This window comes from Phoenix dactylifera, chromosome 9, assembly GCF_009389715.1.
Source record: "Phoenix dactylifera cultivar Barhee BC4 chromosome 9, palm_55x_up_171113_PBpolish2nd_filt_p, whole genome shotgun sequence".
Lineage (NCBI taxonomy): Eukaryota > Viridiplantae > Streptophyta > Magnoliopsida > Arecales > Arecaceae > Phoenix > Phoenix dactylifera.
Window position 1 is genome coordinate 4,563,066 of NC_052400.1, and position 19,278 is coordinate 4,582,343.

The window sequence follows — 19,278 nt, forward strand, 5'->3', positions numbered from 1 at the left end:
GAGACATTTGGAGTAATCAAATCGAAATTGAATAACCAGTCGGTGTCTAAGGTAAGTTTGGGCAGTTTTGACCGATGGTTTTTAATTGGGAGCTACTTGTACTTTGTCTTTGTCGAGTTAATGGCATATTTCTTCCACCGATCTCATTTACCTGGCCGACATGGTCAATCACATTTTGATTGAATCACTTAATGATTCGAGTTAGCCCATGCTTATAAGGAAAATTAGTTTGACTGATTTAGGTACCTCCTTAACCAGTTTGAGTCTAATCTGATTTGGTGAAGTCAGTGGGAGAAAATTAGACTAACTGGATCTTCTCATCTATCCTAATTATGAAATCCTCTAAAATTATTTGGTCCTTAAATAAAATGGTTATGGGGATAACTAGGTCATAGCCTCCCATTAAGTTGGGTGATAATGGGTCCAATATTTTGATAATTATTGGAGGCGCGACACGCCTGGTACTTATCAAGCATTGGAATTGTCATTCAATATATGATGAGTTAAGTGTACCTTCAATAGACGGTTCAGGTGAGCCAAGCCACACTCAAGCTTAAGTCATCTATTAGTTGATTAGACTTAACCCTATCATTTAATAGTTGGACCTGACTAGGGTATTCGGAGAAGGCGCCACACGCCTGCGAAGAACCTAGGGCAAAATTATCACTAGAATTTGCTTAGTGAAGCAACTGGTTAGAACCTACCAATAGGTGCATATGGGTAGCCGAGCCACACTCGGGCCTATATGCGATCTATTGGGTTCTAGTGCCCACTAAAGAATTAGGAGTAATTTTTCGAATTGGAGGTAGAGGCTATCAATTTATATAAAATAGTAGAAGTATCTTTAGACTAAAGTCCAAGTCTACTATGTTTAGTCAATTCATATACCAATAGCCAAATTTTCTTTTATGTAGAAATGGCCACAAGTTTGTCACTTCGCTCATTATTGGATAATGACAAGTTGACTAGTTCCAACTTCAATAATTGGTATAAGAAAACTGAAAACTCAACATAGTCAGACCAAAAAAATTTAAGGATGACCAAAGTTAGGCAGAATGCTTCTATTGTAAGAAGCATGGGCATTGAAAGAGGAATTGTCCTCAGTACCTTACCTCACATGACCCCGAACAGGCCGAGCAAGAGAAAAGGGCAATCAGTTGCTGATCAAGGTATTTATATGATAATACATTGTAATTTCTCTATATGTGATAATTCGATCTGGGTATTAGATACTGGAAGTCCGTTTAATATATGCAATTCATTGCAAAGACTTCAGGTCAATGAGAGATTTGAAAACAACGAGAGATTTCTGAATGTGGAGATGGAAGATCTGTTCCAGTTCTAGCTTTAGGAAATCTCAAACTTGTTCTCAATTCTCATGTAGTTGTCTTGAGTGATTGTCACTATTGTCCTACGTTCTTATTGAATGTAATTTTCGTAGGCCTTTTGGCCATGAATGGTTTATGAAATTTTAATAAAGAAATGTTCTTGTGATATCATTATGAATGGTGTTACTGTAATGAATGGACGATTGAGCAATGGCATCTACTTGTTATCACAACCTGTTAATGTAATGAAAGTAAGCGCCCTAGAATAGATAATGTCACGGATGTCTACCCTTTGGCATCATAGGCTAGGTCATATTAACAAGAACAGGATGAACATGTTAAGTAAAGAGGGAATCCTCAATATTAATGATTGTGAATCATTGACAACCTGTGAGTTATGTTTTTCTTGGTAAGATGACCAAATCACCTTTTACCGAAAAAGGTGAACGAGCCAGTGACTTATTGATCTATGTACATTCTGATGTATGTGGGCCAATGAGCACAGATGCTAGGGGTGGGTATTCATATTTCATTACGTTTACAGACGATCTTTCGAGGTATGGTTATGTCTATTTAATGAGACATAAATCTGAAGCATTTGAAATGTTCAAATTGTATCGTAATAAAGTAGAAAAACAAACTGAAAAGAGTATTAAAACTCTTCGATCAGATCGAGGGGGTGAATACCTTTCCAATGAGTTTTGACATATCTGGGAGAGAATGGGATTCTTTTCCAATGGACTCCTCCTGCTACACCACAATATAATGGTATATCAGAAAGAAGAAATCGAACTCTGTTAGACATGGTTCGATCCATGACGGAGTTTGTGAGTCGGCCCAAACCTTTTGGGGATATGCACTTGAGTCAGCCTGCTACATTCTAAATAAGGTTCCAAGTAAGTCGGTAAATAAAACACCACATGAGATGTGGACTGGACGTAAGCCGATGCTCTCTCATCTTAGGATTTGGGGGTGTCCGGTGTACGTCAAACGTTTGAAAACAGATAAACTTGAACCCAAGTCTGACAAGTTTCTTTGTCGGTTACCCTAAAGAGACTAAAGGATATTATTTCTACTTTGCTGAAGAACAAAAGTAGTTCGTAAGCAATAGAGTTGTATTCTTAGAGAAGGAATTCCTTGGAGAAGGAAGTAGAAGCTCTAATGTTGAGCTTAGAAAAGTTCAACATGTAGAAGACCCGACACCATCCACTGAGCCAATTGAGACGGATTTGATTAGATCAGATTCAGGAACCCATCTTAGATGCACCATTAAGGCGATCAAGTAGAGTACCACATCAGCCGGACAGATACTACGGTTTCTTGGTCTAGACGGAGATCCTGTCGAACTTGATGAAAATGATGAGGATCTGATTCACCTACATGGATACGATGCAGAGGTATGACTCTGATGCATGGCTTCGAGCCATGCAATCCGAAATGGAATCCATGAAGGTCAATGATGTATGGACATTAGTTGACCCTACTTAAACCCATAGGGTATAAGTGGATATTCAAAAGAAAACGGGGCGCAAATTGAAAGGTAGAGACCTATAAAGCCCATCTGGTTGCCAAGGGATATCGTCAACGTTATGGTATTGACTATGACGAGACGTTTTCTCCTATGGCAATACTCAAGTTCATTCGAATGTGCTTGCGATAGCATCACATTTAGACTATGAAATTTGGCAAATGGATGTAAAGACCGCATTTCTAAATAAATATTTAGAAGAGGAAGTGTATATGATACAACTTGAAGGTTTTACATCTGCAGATGAGTCTAAAGTGTGCAAGCTTCAAAAATCCATTTATGGATTAAAGCAAGCTTCACGGAGTTGGAATATACGTTTTGATAAGTTAATCAAAATATATGGCTTCATTAAGAATGAAGAGGAACCTTGCATTTATAAATGGGCAAATGGTTCAGTTATTATATTCCTTATTTTGTATGTGAATGACATTCTTTTAATCGTGAATGACATTCCTGCATTACAAAGAATAAAAATTTGGCTATCATCTCAATTTGCCATGAAGGATTTGGAAGAAGCATCTTACATCCTAGGGATGAAGATCTATAGAGATAGATCTAGAAGATTGCTTGGATTATCCCAATCCACATACATTGATACTATACTGAAGAGGTTCAGTATGATTAATTCCAAGAAAGGCTATCTTCCGATGGGCCATAGAATTAACCTCTCTAAAAGGGATTATCCAACAACCCCTCAAAAAAGAGAGAGTATGGATAGAATTCCATATGCTACAGTAGTGGGATCTATAATGTATGCCATGACATGTATTAGATCAGACGTGGCATACTCACTAGGAGTAGTGAGCAGATACCAGTCTGATCCAGGTAGCAACCACTGGAAGGTTGTAAAAACCATCCTTAAGTATTTGAGAAATACTAAAGATCAGTGGCTTGTCTACGGTAATTCTAACTTAAAACTTGAGGGATATACCGATTCAAGTTTTCTATCAGATCAAGATGATAGCAAAAGTATGTCGGGATATATCTTTACTCTTAAGGATAGGGCCATCTACTGGAAGAGTTCCAAGCAGCATACAGTGGCAGATTCTACATGTGAAGCAGAATACATCGCAGCATCTGATGCTGCTAAGGAAGCTGTATGGTTGCAGAAGTTCATCATCGAGCTTGGAGTGACACCCTCCATTGATGGTCCAGTGCCTGTATTTTGTGACAATACTGGAGCCATAGCTTAAGCAAGAGAACCCAAAGCACATCGGCAGACCAAGCATATTCTATATCGCTACCACCTGGTTCGAGAGATCGTCGAACGAGGTGATATTGATCTTCAGAAAATTGACACAAAAGAAAATCTGACTGACCCATTTACCAAAGTCCTCGACATCAAAGAGTTCAACGAATACAAGTCGAAGATGGAAATTAGATACTGTGCTGATTGGCTTTAGGCTAAGTGGGAGTTGTTGGAAATTGTATCCTAAAAGTCAATCGTCGGCATATTGATGATTGAATTTTGTAAATGAATTGACAAATTAATAAAGTGTTATTTGGCATTATTCATAATTTTACATCTTCAAATGAACTCTTATATGATGAAGTCCTTAGGACTTATTAATGATAAAGGAGGATTTATCTTCGAGTCCTTAAGCTAGTTCGCGACCAAATGATATGTTGTTACTAGGACGACAATATTATCGAGATTAGGTCATTGTGTGACATATACGTTGGTTGTCCTCTTAACCAAGGAGTGTGGAGATACTGGTATGCCACACAGGTGAAGTATAGAAATATATTTCACTGAACGTGACCAATTTCGGAATGCTCTACTGTCAAGAGATGTTCCGAGTGGATATGGGTATAAGTTTGGCCCTCTGACCTAAGACCGCAACCTGTGACTAGCAAGCAACTCACTGTACTTTGGTACCGGACTACCTGAATTTCTAATTCAGTGACGGAAGTTCACTGGGTGCAGTCAAGTACTTGTGTAGTCAATTGTGAGTCAAGATGGAATTGACCCCTCCTGAAAACAGGAGATAATATCTTGTGACTAATTTAGCAAAACCTTGGCTAGGGTAATCCCAGTGAGGAGTCACGGATATCTAAAGTCAATCATATAATGGATGTACTAATTATAGGGTTGACAGTGAGCTCTAAGTCATCCTGGCATTAGGAGTCAAAGGGATTAAATTATACAGTAACTATAGTTCAAGGTTCCAGAATATTTGCTTCGCATATATTCGACCTATCCGGACGTCGGGTACCATTGCTAGATGGTCATATCGATTAGTGTAGAAAGTTGTTCCTATACTACCGGCTTAGGTTCGAACCTATAAGGTCACATGATAGAGACGCAACCAATGATAGAGACGCAACCAGCCCATCTAAAGATCCTTTGCATGGAATTGAAGGTCCTATGACTAGGGCCAAGACTAAGAGGATGAAACAAGCTTTGGAAAGCCTAATCATAAAAATCAAAGAAAAAGAAGACCAACGTGAGATAGAGGCTGCACCTAATTGGGTCACTTTCATACAATTGGGTGAAGATGCTTTGAGTCCAACCTGAAGACAACACTTTGGAAAGTCCAAATCACATGACAAGAAGCATTCATGGGAAGGCCAACTTTCCTATTGTATTTGGATTTTCGTGCATACTTTTGGGGTGATTTTTCAGATGATGTTTTGTATTCCCTAAGTCACATTCAGACTTTCTTGTAGTTCCCAAAGTCACTATAATTACTTTGGGATCTTTTTCCTAAGTTCTGGTTACTTTTCTAGGAGTAGGTGTAACATGCATCTTTTCCAAGCCTTGGTAAATGCAGCCTTGGAAAATGCATGACAAGTAGTGCTATGTAATTTCCTAGGAGTTGCTTCTCTTTGAAGCCATTTCAGCCTTAAAATAGCACCTGATTGTACTTGAGAGGGGGAGGACGCATGAATGAAATTTGAGAGTTTCTCTTATGTGAGAGCTTCACCTTGGTTCTTGGATTAGAACTTGATAGTGTTGGTTCTACCGGCAGGTCGCGGTTAGGGTCACGCTTCTTTTGATAACTTTGGTTCTACCGGCAGGTCGCGATTAGGGTCAAGTTCCTCTTTCTCTACCTGTTTCCAGGACGGTCCGAAGTGTGCTCTTATCATTTGGTATCAGAGCCCGGTTCCTGAAATCAGGTGTTATCTATCCTTTGTGTGTTTATCTTGTTTAATTCAAAAAAAAAGGAGAAGAGGTGTTCAGCTGTTGTTTATCTCTATATCCTTGGTGACATCTTCCTTTAATCGGTTTGTGTCATCGTCCTTTGTTCCTTCCTGTTCTGCTATTTCAAAAAAAAAAGGAAGAAGAAGAAGAAGAAAAAAAGAAAGAAAAAAAAAGAAAAAAATTCGGGGCAAATTTTGCTTCTAATTTTCTTGTGGGTTCTTTAACGCTTCCATTGAATTGTTCTCAATTCAAACCTTCCTTGAACCCTTTGTTGGTTCCAATTAAATTGTTCCTTGCGAGTTCTTGTTCCCTAAGGTTATCATCGACTCCTTACTGTTTCCTGTTTTGTAGAAACATCCAAAAGGTTCTTATTTAAGAGCTCATAAGGTGAAGCTAAGTGGTAAAAGGCAAGAGGGTGAGATCATCATCAAGAAAAAGCCATAAAAGAGTGTCCACCAGAGAGAGGAGTGTGTGAGGACCTATTCTGTTTATACTAATCTTTTGATTGCAGCATACAAAGATGAGTAGTGAAGGTAGTAAACAACCAGATGTTGATATGAAGTTATGGATGAAAGCCATTGCTGATCAACTTACTAAGCTTGGTGCACGAATGAATGATTTGGAATCACCAAGCAGACTCAAACCTTTGAGGGGGCGGATGTTTGAAGAAGAAGAAGAAGAGGAGTATTCGGATGGAAGAAGTAATGGAAGGAGGCAAAGAGATGAATCAAGAAAAGACAGTCATTTGGGAAGTATTAAGATGACAATCCCTGCATTCCAAGGTAAAAATGATCCTAAATTATATTTAGAGTGGGAGAGAAAGGTTGAACATGTGTTTGAATATCATAATTATTCTGAGGAGAAGAGGGTTAAACTAGCCATTGTTGAGTTCCATGATTATGCTAGTATTTGGTGGGATCAAATGGTGACTAGTAGACGTAGAAATGGGGAGAGGCTTATTGGTACATGGGATGAGATGAAGGCTGTCATGAGAAAAAGGTTTGTACCCAGCCACTACTATAGAGATTTGCACAGGAAATTGCAAAGTCTAACTCAAGGCTCCATGAGTGTGGAAGATTACTACAAGGAGATGGAAATAGCCATGATTAGAGCCAATGTTGAAGAAGACCGAGAGGCAACTATGGCTAGATTCATTGGAGGTTTAAAGAAGGAGATAGCTGATGTGGTAGAATTGCAACATTATATAGAGATGGAGGATTTGCTGCACAAAGCTATTCTAGTGGAAAGGCAATTGAAAGCTAAGAGTACTTCCAAATTTACTACTAGTTCCTCATGGAAATCGAATTGGCAAAATAACAAATCTGTGTCAAAGCCAAAAGAAGATGCAAAGGCCAAAAATTCGATTGCTGCACCTAAAAGTAAAATGGAAAACTAATTCATCCTCTAGATCTTGTGATATCAAATGTTTCAGGTGTCAAGGAGTTGGATATATTGCTTCTCAATGTCCAAATAAAAGAGCCATGATACTGCTGGATAATGGAGACATAGAGAGTGTGAGCTCAAGTGATGATGACATGCCACCATTGGAGGATTGTAGTGATGTTGAAGTTGCCGAACCAAGATGTGCTTGTTACTAGGCGTGCTCTCAACATGCAACCTAAGGCGGGTGGTAATGAGGAGCAACTGATGGAAACCAAGATGCAGCCACCAAACAACCTAAGGAGGGACTATCCAAGGCCGTGGGAAGCAAGGAGCAATGTATGGAGTATTCTGGTCCGATACATCTTGATGATCCATTACAAACTGGTGGAGGACCAATCACTCGGTCCAAAGCTAAAAGAATGAAGGAAGCACTTAATGGGCTGATTGAGGAAGCTTGGAACCAGCAAGAGGCTATTGGAGTGGATTTGGACGTAAAGATAGCTTGTGGACTAGTCAACATGATCCATGCAATTATTAGGCCAAATTAGATGCTTACTTGGTGGAAATATTGCTGGAGTTTTTAGATTTAGTTTTATGTTGCTGAATGTCTAAAGGCTAGTGGAGCTTCATTAATGTTCTAGAAAATTGTCTTCATTCATTTCCTAGGAGATTGAACTTTGACTAGTGGAGTTTCATTAATGTTCTAGGAAACTGTCTTCATTAATTTCCTAGGAGACTGAACTATGACTAGTGGAGTTATTATTGTTCTAGGGATTAGACTTTAATTAAAGGCTGGTAGGTTTCCCTTTGGGCTATAAAAAGGGTGTTCCTTATGTAAAGAGGGAGCTGAATTGGAATGAAAATTGTGAGGTTATTCATTTCTTTGGTTATTCATTGAACTTAGAACTTATCAAGGCAACCCTTGTGGCGTTCAAGTGACTTATCATCCTGATTCTATTAGGGTGTGGCGTCAACAACCTTCTATACCTTTGGTTCATGTTTTGCTAAACATCGGGTCAAGGTTCTATCTCTTCCAAACTGATTTTCAGACTTTTTTGGGTTATTCATCAACTTGTTCGTGGGTTTCTAAGAATCTATCTTACGGGGTTCACATCAGTTGGTATCAGAGCATAGGTCTTCTAAACCAGTTTCTATCCTTGGTGCTTCTTATTTTATTTTGGCCTTTTCATCTTCTTCATTGTTGCTTTCCATATTTTCAATTTCTATTCCTTGAAGTTTAAAGTGCCTCTATTGTGCTTTATATAAAAAAAAAAAATCAGAAAAAAAAATTGTGAGGCAAAAAAAAAAAAAATTGTGTGGCTTCGGTTTGGAATTCTGAAACAGATTTGAACTGAAAAAGAAAGTAAGTATTTGACTTGTTATTCTTGATCCTTTTCAATTCTTGTCCACCCTCTGAGTTTTCGTGGATAAGTTGTTTGTACATCGCAAGGTAATTGCTTTGATTTGGGTTTCTCTAGTTCCTTGAAGAACTAATTTAAGTGAATTGAGAGGTAAAAGGCAAGAGTGAAACACTTGGTGAGTGACATATCATTGGGGTAAAACACCTGGGTGGGGGGGGGGGGGGGGGGGGGGGGGGGGGGGGGGGGGGGGGGGGGGGGGGGTGGGGGGGGGGGGGGGGGGGGGAGGGGAACTTGTGAGGTTTTCATAACATTCTTGACAGGTTACTACAATGATGTCAAGTGGCGAGGAAGAAAGGACGGCAGAGACACTTGAACAACGAGCTATGCGACAACATTTTGAGCGCATGGAAGTCAGATTTGGTGAAATTTTGGACCGGTTGGAAAGACAAGATGCGAACATTGCTTCGTTGCAAAGGAACCATGCACGTGAAGGTCCTAATGTGCAAAGGCAAGCAAGGCGTCAATTCCAAGTTGAGCATGAGGATGCAAACGATGATGTTTTTTGATGAAAAAGCATCTTATAACATGTCCGACCATGCTAGAGCTGATAGAGATGGTTGGAGAGGAAGGCGGGTAGATGATGTTGATCGCAGCTTGGGAAACATTAAAATGAAGATTCCATCATTTCAAGGCAAGAGCAATCCTGAGGCATACTTGGAATGGGAAAAGAAAGTGGAGTTGGTTTTTGATTGCCACAACTATTCTGAAGAAAAAAGGTAAAACTTGCTGCTGTTGAGTTCACTGACTATGCTATTATTTGGTGGGATCAACTTGTTTTGTCTAGGAGGCGAAACCGTGAGAGACCCATTGACACTTGGGAGGAGATGAAAGCTGTCATGAGGAGGAGGTTCATTCCATCCCATTACTATAGGGACTTGTACCAGCGGTTGCAAGGCCTAACCCAAGGGTCCAAAAGTGTGGAAGAGTACCACAAGAAAATGGAGATAGCCATAATTCGGGCTAATGTGGAGGAGGACCGAGAGGCAACCATGGCACGGTTTTTGCAAGGCTTGAATCTAGACATTGCCAATATAGTGGAATTGCAACATTATGTGGAGCTTGAGGACATGGTACACATGGCCATGAAGGTTGAGAGACAGCTCAAAAGAAAGGGTTCGACAAGGCATGAACGGAATTTGGGGTATTCCCCTTGGAAATCAAATTGGAGCAAAAAGGATGACAAGGTTGAATCCAAGAGTAAGGCTGAAACTTCCAAAGGCAAGGATGCGGGTTCTAGCTTGGATAAAGGTAAATCTATTTCCCAAACTTCTAGAAATAGAGATATTAAATGTTTTAAGTGCTTGGGAAGGGGACATATTGCATCTCAATGTCCAAATAAAAAGTGATGTTATTAAGGGAAGATGGGGATGTTGAGACAGCAAGTGAATCGGATAAAGATGAAGAGCCCATGCCACCATTGGAGGAGAGTGATGGAGAAGAATATCCGGTTAATGGTGAAACCCTTATCACCAGGAGAGCTTTGAATGTGCAATTAAAGGAGGAGGATGAAGCACAGCGAGATAACATCTTTCACACCCGTTGTCACATCCAAGACAAGGTATGCAGCATGATAATTGATGGGGGTAGTTGCACTAATGTAGCAAGTACTGTTTTGGTTGAAAAGTTGAACTTACCTACTATTAAGCATCCTAGACCTTATAAGCTTCAATGGTTGAATTGTGGAGAAATTAAGGTCAATAAGCAGGTGCTGGTTTCATTTTCCATTGGGAGGTATCATGATGAGGTGCTCTGTGATATAGTGCTAATGCATGCTGGACATATTCTTTTGGGCCGACCTTGGCAATTTCATAGAAAGGTTATGCATGATGGGTTCAAGAATCGGTATTCTTTTGTAATGAATGGCAAACCTATAACTCTTATACCATTAACACCTCGGCAAGTGTATGAGGATCAAAAGAAAATCAAAAGTGATTGTGAGAAAAGAAGTGAGGCCGAGAGGAGTGGTAAAAAGAATGAGAATGAAAATGAAAAAGAGGCTAAAAACAAAAAGAAAGATAAAAAAGAAAAGCCTCAAGAGCAAGAAAAAAAAAGGGGAGCTTTTTATGCAAAAGAAAGTGAAGTTAAGAGAGCTTTCTTTTTAAAACAGCCAATGATTGTACTTCTGTACAAGGAGGCTTATACTAACGACCTTAACCCTTCTTTGCCTAGTGTTGCTATATCTCTTTTGCAGGAATTTGCTGATGTTTTTTCCCAATGAGGTTTCCTATGGATTGCCACCACTTAGGGGAATAGAGCATCAGATTGATTTCATCCCTGGTGCATCAATTCCCAACAGGCCAGCCTATAGGAGTAACCCCGAGGAGACGAAGGAACTCCAAAGACAAGTTGAGGAGTTGATAGCAAAAGGGCATGTTAGAGAAAGCTTGAGTCCGTGTGCTGTTCCTATTTTGCTTGTGCCTAAGAAGGATGGGACTTGGCGAATGTGCATTGATTGTAGGGCTATCAACAAGATTACGGTAAAGTATCGCCACCCCATTCCTAGGTTAGATGATATGCTTGATGAATTGCATGGTTCTTGCATCTTTTCTAAGATTGATTTAAAATCTGGTTATCATCAAATTCGCATGCGTGAGGGTGAATGAATGGAAAACTACTTTTAAAACTAAATATGGTTTAATATGAGTGGTTGGTTATGCCTTTTGGGTTAACTAATGCCCCTAGTACTTTCATGAGATTAATGAACCATATCTTGCGTGCTTTTTATGGTAAGTTTGTTGTTGTATACTTTGATGACATTTTGATTTATAGCAAAAGCTTAAATGAGCATCTTGATCATTTGCATAAGGTTTTAAGTATTTTGCGAGATGAGAAGTTGTATGCTAACCTCAAAAAATGTTCTTTTTGTACTAGTCAAATTGTATTTCTTGGTTATGTTGTTAGTACTAAGGGAATTGAGGTTGATGAAGAGAAGGTTAAGGCAATCCGTGAGCGGCCTACACCTAAAACCATAACTGACGTACGTAGCTTTCATGGGTTGGCTAGTTTTTATAGAAGGTTCGTTAAGGATTTTAGCACCCTAGCTGCACCTTTAACTGAAATTGTGAAAAAAAGTGTTGGATTTAAATGGGGAAGTGAACAAGAATCGGCTTTCAATTTGATTAAAGAAAAACTAAGTTCAGCACCATTACTTGCTTTACCTAATTTTGCTAAAACTTTCGAAGTTGAGTGTGATGCTTCAGGTATAGGTATTGGAGCTGTCTTGCTGCAAGAAGGCCGACGCCTCGCCTATTTTAGTGAGAAACTCAATGGGGCAGCTTTGAACTATCCAACTTACGACAAAGAGATGTATGCTTTGGTAAGAGCCTTGGAGACTTGGCAGCATTATTTGTGGCCCAAGGAGTTTGTCATTCATACAGATCATGAATCCTTAAAGCATTTGAAAGGCCAAGGTAAGCTGAACCGACGCCATGCTAAATGGGTGGAGTTCATCGAGTCATTTCCTTATGTGATCATGTACAAACAAGGTAAGGAAAACGTGGTTGCGGATGCTTTGTCCTGAAGGTACACTTTGATCTCTACTTTGAATACTAAATTGTTAGGATTTGAGTACATTAAAGATTTGTATTCTAATGATTCTGACTTTGGTAATGTGTTTGAAGCTTGCGAACATGCGGCATTTGGAAAATTTTATAGGCATGAGGGATTTCTATTTAGAGAAAATAGATTATGTGTGCCTAATTGTTCTTTGAGAGAGTTATTAGTTCGAGAGGCTCATGGTGGGGGACTAATGGGACACTTTGGTGTGAGGAAAACCTTAGATGTCTTGGCTGAACATTTCTTTTGGCCACACATGAAACGAGATGTAGAGAGGGTTTGTGCGAAGTGCATCACTTGTAAGCAAGCTAGATCTAGATCTTTACCTCATGGATTGTATAAGCCATTGCCAATACCTAGTGAACCTTGGGTAGATATTTCCATGGACTTTGTGTTGGGTTTTACCGAGGTCAAAAAGGGGTATGGATTCTGTTTTGTGGTTGTAGACAGGTTTTCTAAAATGGCACATTTCATTCCATGTCATAAAACTGATGATGCTAACCATATTGCAGATTTGTTCTTTAAAGAGATAGTGCGACTACATGGCGTGCCAAGGAGCATTGTTTCAGATAGAGATGCTAAGTTCTTGAGCTACTTCTGGAAGACTTTGTGGGGTAAGTTAGGTACTAAAGCTCATGTTTCTACAACTTGCCACCACAAACTGATGGGCAAACCGAAGTAGTTTATAGAACTTTATCTACTTTATTGCGTGCCATCATTCAGAAGAATTTGAAGAATTGGGAAGAGTGTTTGTCACATGTTGAATTTGCTTATAATAGATCCGTGCATTCTGCTACTAACTTTTCTCCTTTTGAAATAGTGTATGGGTTTAATCCTTTAACTCCAATGGATTTGTCACCTTTACCTATTGATGAGCGTGCTAGTTTAGATGGCAAAAGGAAAGCTGAAACGATGAAGCAATTGCATGAGAAAGTTAGGCAAAACATTGAGAAAAGAACTGAACAATATGCTACTCAAGCCAACAAAGGGCGGAAGAAAGTGATCTTTGAACCAGGAGATTGGGTTTGGGTGCATATGAGAAAGGAAAGATTTCCAGCAAAACAGCGTTCTAAGTTGCACCCTAGAGGAGATGGGCCATTTCAAGTCATTGCTCGCATTAATGATAATGCATATAAGCTTGACTTACCAGGTGAGTATAATGTTAGTACTACATTTAATGTTTCTGATCTTTCCCTTTTTGATGCAGGTGATGAAGATTCGAGGACGAATCCTTTTCAGGAGAGGGGGAATGATGGAAACCAGGATGCAGCCACCAAACAACCTAAGGAGGGACTATCCAAGGCCGTGGGAAGCAAGGAGCAATGTATGGAGTATTCTGGTCCGATACATCTTGATGATCCATTACAAACTGGTGGAGGACCAATCACTCGGTCCAAAGCTAAAAGAATGAAGGAAGCACTTAATGGGCTGATTGAGGAAGCTTGGAACCAGCAAGAGGCTATTGGAGTGGATTTGGACGTAAAGATAGCTTGTGGACTAGTCAACATGATCCATGCAATTATTAGGCCAAATTAGATGCTTACTTGGTGGAAATATTGCTGGAGTTTTTAGATTTAGTTTTATGTTGCTGAATGTCTAAAGGCTAGTGGAGCTTCATTAATGTTCTAGAAAATTATCTTCATTCATTTTCTAGGAGATTGAACTTTGACTAGTGGAGTTTCATTAATGTTCTAGGAAACTGTCTTCATTAATTTCCTAGGAGACTGAACTATGACTAGTGGAGTTATTATTGTTCTAGGGATTAGACTTTAATTAAAGGCTGGTAGGTTTCCCTTTGGGCTATAAAAAGGGTGTTCCTTATGTAAAGAGGGAGCTGAATTGGAATGAAAATTGTGAGGTTCTTCATTGAACTTAGAACTTATCAAGGCAACCCTTGTGGCGTTCAAGTGACTTATCATCCTGATTCTATTAGGGTGTGGCGTCAACAACCTTCTATACCTTTGGTTCATGTTTTGCTAAACATCGGGTCAAGGTTCTATCTCTTCCAAACTGATTTTCAGACTTTCTTGGGTTATTCAGCAACTTGTTTGTGGGTTTCTAAGAATCTATCTTACGGGGTTCACATCAGCAACGTGAGCATATATTTCATACAAGATGCCATATAAACGACCAGGTATGCAGCTTAATCATTGATAGTGGGAGTTGCACTAATGTTGCTAGCACCTTGTTGGTTGAAAAATTGAGTTTGCCCACATTAAAGCACCCTAATCCATATAGACTTCAGTGGCTGAATGATTGTGGAGACATAAGGGTGACTAAGCAAGTGATGATTTCATTTTCCATCGGTAAATACAAGGATGAAGTTCTTTGTGATGTGGCACCTATGCATGCTGGACATCTACTTCTTGGGCGTCCGTGGCAATTTGATAGAAGGGTTATTCATGATGGGTACAAAAATAGATACACTCTTGTTATGAACAATCACACTATTGTTTTAACACCTCTCCAACCAACCGAGGCCTATGCTGATCAAATCAGAATTACAAGAGAGTGTAAGTTGAGAGAGGAGCAATTGAGCATTCAAGAAAAAGAGAGGAAAGATAAGAAAAATGAGAGTGAGCAGACGAAAGAAAAGAATAAATCATAATCCAAAGAAGAGAAAAAAAAGAGAGTGAGTGCATTTGCAAGCAAAAGAGAGGTTGAGAGTGCCTTGTTAGCAAAAGAGCAGCTACTTGTGCTCATACACAAGGATGTTTATTTCACTAACGAACTCAATTCTTCTTTGCCTAGTATGGTTGCTTCTTTGTTACAGGAATTTGGTGATATTTTTCCAGAAGAAATTCCCCATGGATTACCTCCTACAAGAGGTATTGAGAATCAGATTGACTTAATTCCAGGTTCTTCAATCCCAAATAGACCAGCTTACAGAACAAGTCCAGAGGAAGCAAAAGAAATTCAAAGGCAAGTAGATGAGTTGCTGCAAAAAGGATTTGTGAGGGAGAGTCTTAGCCCGTGTTCTGCTCCTGTGATCTTGGTTCCGAAGAAAGATGGGACGTGGCGCATGTGTACGGACTGCCGAGCCATAAATAAAATCACTGTAAAGTATCGATATCCTATCCCTAGATTGGATGATATGCTTGATGAATTGCATGGTTCATGTGTGTTTTCTAAAATAGATTTGAAGAGTGGATACTATCAAATTCGCATGAAAGAAGGTGATGAATGGAAAACAGCTTTTAAAACAAAATATGGTTTATATGAGTGGATGGTGATGCCATTTGGCTTATCTAATGCACCCAGCACCTTCATGAGGTTAATGAACCATGTTTTGCGTTCTTTCATTGGGAAATTTGTTGTAGTGTATTTTGATGATATTTTGATTTATAGCAAAACCTTAGATGAACATGTTAATCATTTGCATGTTGTTCTTAATGTTTTGAGAGAAAACAAATTATATGCTAATCTTAAAAAGTGTTCATTCTGCCATGAATCTGTTGTGTTTTTGGGTTTTGTTGTAAGCTCGAAAGGAATAAGTGTGGATGAGGAGAAGGTAAGGGCAATTAGAGAATGGCCTACACCTAAGAATGCAAATGAGGTAAGAAGTTTTCATGGTTTAGCAAGTTTTTATAGAAGGTTTGTAAAGAACTTTAGTTCTATTACTGCACCTTTGAATGAACTTGTTAAAAAGAATATTGTGTTTAAGTGGAATGAAGTGCATGAGGAAGCTTTTAATTCATTAAAAGAAAAATTGACCAATGCACCTTTGCTTTGTTTGCCTAATTTTGATAAAGCTTTTGAAATTGAATGTGATGCATCTGGTGTTAGCATAGGGGCCGTACTAATGCAGGACTCTAAACCAATTGCTTACTTTAGTGAAAAGCTTAATGGGGCATCATTGAATTATTCCACGTATGACAAAGAGTTGTACGCTTTGGTGAGAGCTTTGCAAACTTGGCAACACTACTTGTGGTCAAGGGAATTCATAATTCATTCTGACCATCAAAGCTTGAAGTTTCTATGATCTCAAGGTAAGCTTCAAAAAAGACATGCCAAGTGGTTGGAATTCATTGAGATGTTTCCTTATGTAATCAAGTACAAGAATGGTAAGGAAAACAAAGTGGCTGACGCATTGTCCAGAAGGTATGCATTGCTTACTTCTTTGCAAACTAAATTACTTGGTTTTGAGTTTATAAAGGACTTATATGCTAATGATTCTGACTTTGGCCAAGTATGGAATTCTTGTTCTAAGCATGCTTTTGGAGACTATTATAGGCATGATGGTTTCTTGTTTAAGAAAAATAAGTTGTGTGTGCCTGTTTGTTCCTTGCGTGAAATGCTAGTTAGAGAAAGTCATGGTGGTGGATTGATGGGACATTTTGGGATAAAAAGGACCTTAGAAATATTGCATGAGCATTTTTATTGGTCTAACATGAAGCATGATGTGCAATCGGTCTGTGATAAGTGCATAGCATGTAAACAAGCTAAATCTAAAGTCATGCCCCATGGCTTCTATACACCTTTGCCTGTGTCTAATCAACCCTGGACTGATATTTCAATGGATTTCGTGTTAGGATTACCTCGATCTCAAGGTGGCAAAGATAGTATATTTGTCGTTGTTGATAGGTTTAGTAAAATGGCACATTTCATTCCATGCTCTAAAACCAATGATGCAACACATATTGTTGATTTGTTCTTTAAAGAGATAATGCGCTTGCATGGATTGCCTAGAACAATAGTAACTGATAGGGATGTAAAGTTCCTAAGTTATTTTTGAAAAACTTTGTGGAATAAACTAGGAACAAAACTCTTATTTTCTACTGTTGCACATCCTCAAACGGATGGACAAACTGAAGTAGTAAATAGAACACTTACTACCTTGTTGCGTGCTATCATTCAAAAGAATTTGAAAAATTGGGAGAAATGCTTGCCACATGTTGAGTTTGCTTATAATAGAACTGTTCATTCTACTACTTCTTATTCTCCTTTTGAAGTTGTGTATGGTTTTAATCCTTTGACTCCTTTAGACATCTTACCTTTGCCTACTAATGAGTGTACCAATTTGGATGGTAAGAAAAAGGCGGATACTATTAGGGAGTTACATGCAAAAGTTCGAGCCAACATTGAGAGGAAGAATGAGCAATATGCAAAGCACGCAAATAAGGGGCGTATTAAAGTTATTTTTGAACCAGGAGATTGGGTTTGGGTTCATATGAGGAAGGAGAGGTTTCCCACTCAAAGGAAATCTAAGCTGCAAACAAGAGGAGATGGACCCTTCCAAGTTCTAGAGAAGATCAATGACAATGCCTACAAGTTGGACTTGCCAAGTGAATATGGTAATGTAAGTGCTACCTTTAATGTGGCTGATCTATCTTTGTTTGATGTAGGTGATGAATCTGATTCGAGGATGAATCCTTTTGAAGAGGGAGGGAATGATAGAGACGCAACCAATGATAGAGACGCAACCAGCCCATCTAAAGATCCTTTGCATGGAATTGAAGGTCCTATGACTAGGGCCAAGACTAAGAGGATGAAACAAGCTTTGGAAAGCCTGATCATAAAAATCAAAGGAAAAGAAGACCAACGTGAGATAGAGGCTGCACCTAATTGGGTCACTTTCATACAATTGGGTGAAGATGCTTTGAGTCCAACCTGAAGACAACACTTTGGAAAGTCCAAATCACATGACAAGAAGCATTCATGGGAAGGCCAACTTTCCTATTGTATTTGGATTTTCGTGCATACTTTTGGGGTGATTTTTCAGATGATGTTTTGTATTCCCTAAGTCACATTCAGACTTTCTTGTAGTTCCCAAAATCACTATAATTACTTTGGGATCTTTTTCCTAAGTTCTGGTTACTTTTCTAGGAGTAGGTGTAACATGCATCTTTTCCAAGCCTTGGTAAATGCAGCCTTGGAAAATGCATGACAAGTAGTGCTATGTAATTTCCTAGGAGTTGCTTCTCTTTGAAGCCATTTTCAGCCTTAAAATAGCACCTGATTGTACTTGAGAGGGGGAGGACGCATGAATGAAATTTGAGAGTTTCTCTTATGTGAGAGCTTCACCTTGGTTCTTGGATTAGAACTTGATAGTGTTGGTTCTACCGGCAGGTCGCGGTTAGGGTCATGCTTCTTTTGATAACTTTGGTTCTATCAGCAGGTCGCGGTTAGGGTCAAGTTCCTCTTTCTCTACCTGTTTCCAGGACGGTCCGAAGTGTGCTCTTATCATCACACTTCCCCACCACTCGCAGTATAAATAGAAGACCAACCCCCTTCTTTCCCACTTGGAGTCCAAACGGTAGCTTGCTAGTCTCATGGAAATTGTTTTGGACGTAAGAACAAAATAATTCTCTATGGTGTAACAAAATATCTCTTATTTCCAACTCGAATAGATTCTTTCTTTTGATTTCCAAATGAATGTTCTTGTCTTGCCTTGAAGGGTGTACTAATTTTAATTTGCTTCTGATCTCGATAAAGCTACTCAGAATCAATTGGCAAGAGGTCAACGATTACGTGAGTTGCTTAAACAATAATATTGATCCGATTCAGTATCATCAGAATTCAATTCATCCCGTTGAATTGACAGGAGTAAAATTTCCGCAGGGTCCCAAATGAATTGGCTTATTCGAAAAAAGCCTTGTTCTTTGGAAGTGGTTCCGAGGAGATTGGCAAATTATCTTATAAAATAATTAAAGTAATTATCGGAGGATTAATTAGTAATTAGATTGCTAATGAACTCAATTGGATTGAGTAATTAGACTAAGGATGAAACAAATTGAATTAGATTCAATTCTGGGCTCAATCAGGGTTTTTTTAACCTGATTGGATTGGGTCTGAATCAAGAGGACTTAGGTTGACCAAATTAAATTAAATTAAATTTGTGCTTAATTAGGGATTGACCTAATTGGATTAGGTTCAACCCAAAATAATTGGACAATCCTAATTGTTAGGATTTAATTA

The 19,278-nt window shown here is 39.0% G+C and overlaps 1 pseudogene; it reads left to right on the plus strand.

The window, feature by feature from the left end:
• The first annotated feature begins 6,761 nt into the window (after window positions 1-6,761).
• Window positions 6,762-17,729, plus strand: LOC120111976 (annotated as a pseudogene).
• Window positions 17,730-19,278: the final 1,549 nt, after the last annotated feature.